This window comes from Orbicella faveolata, unplaced genomic scaffold (genome assembly GCF_042242905.1).
Source record: "Orbicella faveolata isolate gen_17 unplaced genomic scaffold, um_ofav_v1 contig_4, whole genome shotgun sequence".
Lineage (NCBI taxonomy): Eukaryota > Metazoa > Cnidaria > Anthozoa > Scleractinia > Merulinidae > Orbicella > Orbicella faveolata.
This window is the reverse complement of record NW_028301569.1, coordinates 7,000,001-7,006,593: the sequence shown is the minus strand read 5'-3', so window position 1 is coordinate 7,006,593 and position 6,593 is coordinate 7,000,001.

Sequence of the window (6,593 nt, the reverse complement as noted above, 5' to 3'; positions counted from 1 at the left end):
TCGAGGACGGTAGAAGACTTCTGTATGGGATGAGGCCAGGGTGGGGGTAGCGGAGGGGGGTTGTTTGCGCAACCTTGGCCAAAGTGGACGAAGCAATCAAAATGTACTTATTGATTGTCTGAGGCGTTTATTTAGGATAGTAGCAACTTTATGGACCTATGAAACATTCAGTGAAAACATTGACCTGTAAGCTTTCTTTTTTTTTTTTTTTTATTTATTTTCCTGTTCGGTGTTTACCATACAAAGTAACATCGGAACTCGTGCAAAAAAAGAATTCAAAGGCGACGCGACAGGAGACATATCTAGCAAAATCCGTGAGAGCGCTCTCCGCTATTGTCACCTTCTAAAAGCAACTCAATTGGATCATTTCTAATTTTGAATTTCTTGTTCAGCTTTGATGGAACCACCGACGTTTTCAAGTGGCTATCTTTAAAACGGGGAACGGGGAATCGGGGAATCGGGGAATGGGAATGGGGAATGGGAATGGGGAATGGGGAATGGGGAATGGAGAATGGGGAATGGGGAATGGGGAATGGGGAATGGGGAATGGGGAATGGGGAACGGGGAACGGGGAATCTTTAAAATGGGGAATCTTTAAAAGCGGGAATCTTTAAAATGGGGAATCTTTAAAAGCGGGAATCTTTAAAATGGGGAATCTTTAAAAGCGGGAATCTTTAAAATGGGGAATCTTGAAAGCGGGAATCTTTAAAAGCGGGAATCTTTAAAATGGGGAATCTTTAAAAGCGGGAATCTTTAAAAGCTGGAATCTTTAAAATGGGGAATCCTTAAAAGCGGGAATCTTTAAAATGGGGAATCTTTAAAAGCGGGAATCTTTAAAACGGGGAATCTTTAAAAGCGGGAATCTTTAAAACGGGGAATCTTTAAAAGCGGGAATCTTTAAAAGCGGGAATCTTTAAAATGGGGAATCTTTAAAATGGGGAATCTTTAAAAGCGGGAATCTTTAAAATGGGGAATCTTTAAAAGCGGGAATCTTTAAAAGCGGGAATCTTTAAAATGGGGAATCTTTAAAATGGGGAATCTTTAAAAGCGGGAATCTTTAAAATGGGGAATCTTTAAAAGCGGGAATCTTTAAAATGGGGAATCTTTAAAAGCGGGAATCTTTAAAATGGGGAATCTTTAAAAGCGGGAATCTTTAAAAGCGGGAATCTTTAAAATGGGGAATCTTTAAAATGGGGAATCTTTAAAAGCGGGAATCTTTAAAATGGGGAATCTTTAAAATGGGGAATCTTTAAAATGGGGAATCTTTAAAATGGGGAATCTTTAAAATGGGGAATCTTTAAAAGCGGGAATCTTTAAAATGGGGAATCTTTAAAAGCGGGAATCTCTAAAGTGGGGAATCTTTAAAAGCGAGAATCTCTGGGAATTATTATTCATTGTAATTATATCGCATGCTAAAGCATATATGTTTAGCGGGCTACTTAAGCGGTTCAAATCTCGATTCTTACTCTTTGAGATCTGCTACACCGACCGAAGAATTGATCCGCCTGAAGAATTGAACTCCGGACTGTGACGTTTTTAAATCGAGTTTCGCAGCGATAGATATTTGTCCTAGCGTTATCAAGTACTACTGGAAAGACATGCTACTTAACGACAAAAATATGGCACGCACAATGGGTTCTTGGTTTTGTGATAGACTACGCTTGAATTGGCGGCCGAGAGAGCTGTAATGTTTGTTAAAAAGGTGATGTACTTCATGGAAATTGGCTATCTGAACAGTATTAGAAAAAGTACTATTGTAATGTTTATGATTTTCTCACGCTTTTGTGGCAAACTCAGTGACAGATGTTTCTGGGGTGTCTACAAAACGAAGACCTAAGACCTAAGACCCAAAAACGAAGACTTGTTTTTTCGCAGGCCTATCAAACCACAGACAGTCAAACCGGGTCAACGCTTTTCTTCAGACAACAACTGACGCGAAATTAATGGGGTCTTCGTTTTGTAGATAAGGCCGGCTCGAACTACAAAACGAAGACCCTCGCTAAATTGCTTTGTTCGTTGTCAGCTGACGTGGAGTCAATGGGGTCTTCGTTTTGTAGATAAGACCAGCTCGAACTACAAAACGAAGACCCTCGCTTAAACGATTTCTTTGTGTCAGCTGACGCGGAATCGATGGGGTCTTCGTTTTGTAGATAAGACCGGCTCGAACTACAAAACGAAGACCCTCGCTTAAATGCTTTTTTTGTGTCATCTGACGCGGAATCAATGGGGTCTTCGTTTTGTAGATAAGACCGGGTGGAACTACAAAACGAAGACCCTCGCTTAAATGCTTTCTTTGTGTCAGCTGACGCAGAATTAATGGGGTCTTCGTTTTGTAGATCAGACCGGGTGGAACTACAAAACGAAGACCCTCGCTTAAATGCTTTTTTTGTGTCATCTGACGCGGAATCAATGGGGTCTTCGTTTTGTAGATAAGACCGGGTGGAACTACAAAACGAAGACCCTCGCTTAAATGCTTTCTTTGTGTCAGCTGACGCAGAATCAATGGGGTCTTCGTTTTGTAGATCAGACCAGCTTGAACTACAAAACGAAGACCCTCGCTTAAATGCTTTTTTTGTGTCATCTGACGCGGAATCAATGGGGTCTTCGTTTTGTAGATAAGACCGGGTGGAACTACAAAACGAAGACCCTCGCTTAAATGCTTTCTTTGTGTCAGCTGACGTAGAATTAATGGGGTCTTCGTTTTGTAGATCAGACCGGGTGGAACTACAAAACGAAGACCCTCGCTTAAACGCTTTTTTTGTGTCATCTGACGCGGAATCGATGGGGTCTTCGTTTTGTAGATAAGACCGGGTGGAACTACAAAACGAAGACCCTCGCTTAAATGCTTTCTTTGTGTCAGCTGACGCAGAATCAATGGGGTCTTCATTTTGTAGATAAGACCGGGTGGAACTACAAAATAAAGACCCTCGCTTAAATGTTTTCTTTGTGTCATCCGACGCGGAATCAGTGGGGTCTTCGTTTTGTAGATAAGACCAGCTTGAACTACAAAACGAAGACCCTCGCTTAAATGCTTTGTTCGTTGTCAGCTGACACGAAATCAATTGATGGGGTCTTCGTTTTGTAGATAAGACCAGCTCGAACTACAAAACGAAGACCCTCGCTTAAACGATTTCTTTGTGTCAGCTGACGCGGAATCGATGGGGTCTTCGTTTTGTAGATAAGACCGGCTCGAACTACAAAACGAAGACCCTCGCTTAAATGCTTTTTTTGTGTCAGCTGACGTGGAATCAATGGGGTCTTCGTTTTGTAGATAAGACCGGGTGGAACTACAAAACGAAGACCCTCGCTTAAATGCTTTCTTTGTGTCAGCTGACGCAGAATCAATGGGGTATTCATTTTGTAGATAAGACCGGGTGGAGCTACAAAATGAAGACCCTCGCTCGAATAATAACCACGAGTTCGTAGTATTCAGTACCTGCAGGAGGAAGTAATTCAATCACGTGTCAACACTACGCCAGTATTAAAGGATTTGTAATCAAGAACCGTTCTATTGCGATCTTTCCTTGATTTCTCTCTGATGAAATCTAGATGGGCTGAGAGAATCGACTTAAAAGCGGCTACCGCTAGGGAATGTTTGCAGATGTTGTCATAATAATAACCACGAGTTCGCGGTCATTTTGTCGAGTTCGTGGTTAATACGTAGAGAAGTTTTCAAGCCAGTTTCCAAGGCATAAACACTAGAATGTAGAAAAACTGAATTTTAATCTTCACATTTTGTTGAATTTACGTTTTTACGTTATAGGCATTCGCTTTGTTCCTGTTGTCAATACATATCACGAAATGAAAGGAAATGAAATTGATCTCTATATATTGCGTAGTTTTTCGAGTTATTTGATTATCTTTCAATTTTTTTTGCTGAATTTGTTCCAGTTCAAATTTACGTTTTATAAATCATATATACGCAAAATATTCTAGGTCATGCCTTATTTTTACAAACAAGCATGCCTGCATTTCAATACAAATGTATTAAAAGGGATAGAAAGGGAGTCAGCTAATTATTTTATTTAATTAGTGTCCATTTTGATCTTTGTTAATGTTATTCAGCTATAAATATGAAGATTAACCGTTTGTAAATTCTATTGGGAATCGCAGAAAGTCTCTCTGTTTGTACGTTTTCCTCCAATTGCAAATAAAACAGTATTTGATTTTCTTTATTTTAAAGAGGGTCTTCCCTTTGAAATTGGGGGCGGCGATGGTTTTGCGTCCATACCGTCCCCGAAGGTGTGCAAGTTTACATTACTTTATTCTATTTTTTACTGTTTTCCAATTACTGTCAAGAAGTGGGGTCTACAGGGGATTAGCCGATAAAAACTGTCGACATTATACAAGAACCCATTTCGAGTCAGCTGACAACGAACAAAGCATTTACGCGAGGGTCTTCGTTTTGTAGTTCCAGCCGGTCTTATCTACAAAACGAAGACCCCATTGATTTCGCGTCAGCTGACAAAGAAGAAAGCATTTAAGTGAGGGTCTTCGTTTTGTAGTTCGAACTGGCCTTATCTACGAAACGAAGACCCCATCAATTGATTTCGCGTCAGCTGACAACGAACAAAGCATTTAAGCGAGGGTCTTCGTTTTGTAATTCAAGCTGGTCTTATATACAAAACGAAGACCCCACTGATTCCGCGTCGGATGACACAAAGAAAACATTTAAGCGAGGGTCTTTATTTTGTAGTTCCACCCGGTCTTATCTACAAAATGAAGACCCCATTGATTCTGCGTCAGCTGACACAAAGAAAGCGTTTAAGCGAGGGTCTTCGTTTTGTAGTTCCACCCGGTCTTATCTACAAAACGAAGACCCCATCGATTCCGCGTCAGATGACACAAAAAAAGCGTTTAAGCGAGGGTCTTCGTTTTGTAGTTCCACCCGGTCTGGTCTACAAAACGAAGACCCCATTGATTCTGCGTCAGCTGACACAAAGAAAGCGTTTAAGCGAGGGTCTTCGTTTTGTAGTTCGAGCCGGTCTTATCTACAAAACGAAGACCCCATCGATTCCGCGTCAGCTGACACAAAGAAATCGTTTAAGCGAGGGTCTTCGTTTTGTAGTTCGAGCTGGTCTTATCTACAAAACGAAGACCCCATTGACTCCACGTCAGCTGACAACGAACAAAGCAATTTAGCGAGGGTCTTCGTTTTGTAGTTCGAGCCGGCCTTATCTACAAAACGAAGACCCCATTAATTTCGCGTCAGTTGTTGTCTGAAGAAAAGCGTTGACCCGGTTTGACTGTCTGTGGTTTGATAGGCCTGCGAAAAAACAAGTCTTCGTTTTTGGGTCTTAGGTCTTAGGTCTTAGGTCTTAGGTCTTAGGTCTTAGGTCTTCGTTTTGTAGACACCCGATGTTTCTGTTGGTTTCCGGCCAGCATGGCGTCTCCATACAAATCTCTTTAAATGTGGTAAAAAGTTTGTCCGTATATCTTGCATAAGAAAAATGGCTGTGACCTGAATCCAGGCGGGAGTCTTAGCATATCTACTTTCTTTCTTTTCCCAGATTCTGTACTGCACCTCGTTACTGGGAAGTTTCACGCGTCCCCAGAAACACATAAATAACATATTCTTCATTAAAACAAGTCCGCATTAAATTGTCCTCAAGAAGAAAACTCGTGTTTTCAGCTTTTCTTATACATCACTGAAATTTACAAATTATTATAATTAACGAACAAGAACGTTGCTGATAACCGAACAGAACACGAAATGTAATTCAACTAAATAACTAGCACCATGCAAACTAAGCGTCTATGTTGTGAGTGCGTGACCAAATGACATCTATGCAATGTGATTGCCTACGCAGGAACGTATTATAGATGGCCATGATAGTGTTATCTTTTTTCTTTGCACGCGGTCTTAAAAAAACATTGCCTAAAATTACCCTAAAAGGGTTAGCCACTGGGCACTGCTACGTGTAAAGCAATATACGTAAGACTGATCGCTGTAACAATAAGTCTATCGGTTTACTGACTCCTATTTACAAATGAAATAAAGAACTTTAGGAATACAATTGACATATTTTGTTTCCTCACACCGTGAAAGGCCACCTTTTCGCAAGTCTTATACAGTGTTCAAAGTTTTCGAAATGTGCTGGGTGATTCTTTTGCGACCCGTTCCCGCCGAGGTTGCGTCGGATGCATAAACTGTGCCATGAAATGACAAAATAGACAAATGCGTTTTTTTTCTTCTAAGTTATGCTAACTGCAAAGGTCCTGCCCTTATGTCGTGTTAGACCTTTCGTAGGAAACCATTTCACCTCTTTAGCGTGCCATACGACGCATTGCGTATGTGACATAACGAAACGCCTGCTTCTTAGGTGGCAGCTAATTATTTCCGCGGATAGTATTTCCAGCATTCATACCTTGATGGATCAATAATACCAGTCCTTTGCAGTTTACGCTAAACCAAACGTATCAAACGAATGCCTAGTTATTTGTTATAAAATTCATGTCTTTTTCTTCAAGTAACAGAGTACTAAAGCAACACTATAATCGGTTCGATTTAAATGCTTATAACCCAAAAACAGGCCCCGTGACATGAATTTTCTATAATGTCACTAAAATTATGAAACGGACATTAGCACATT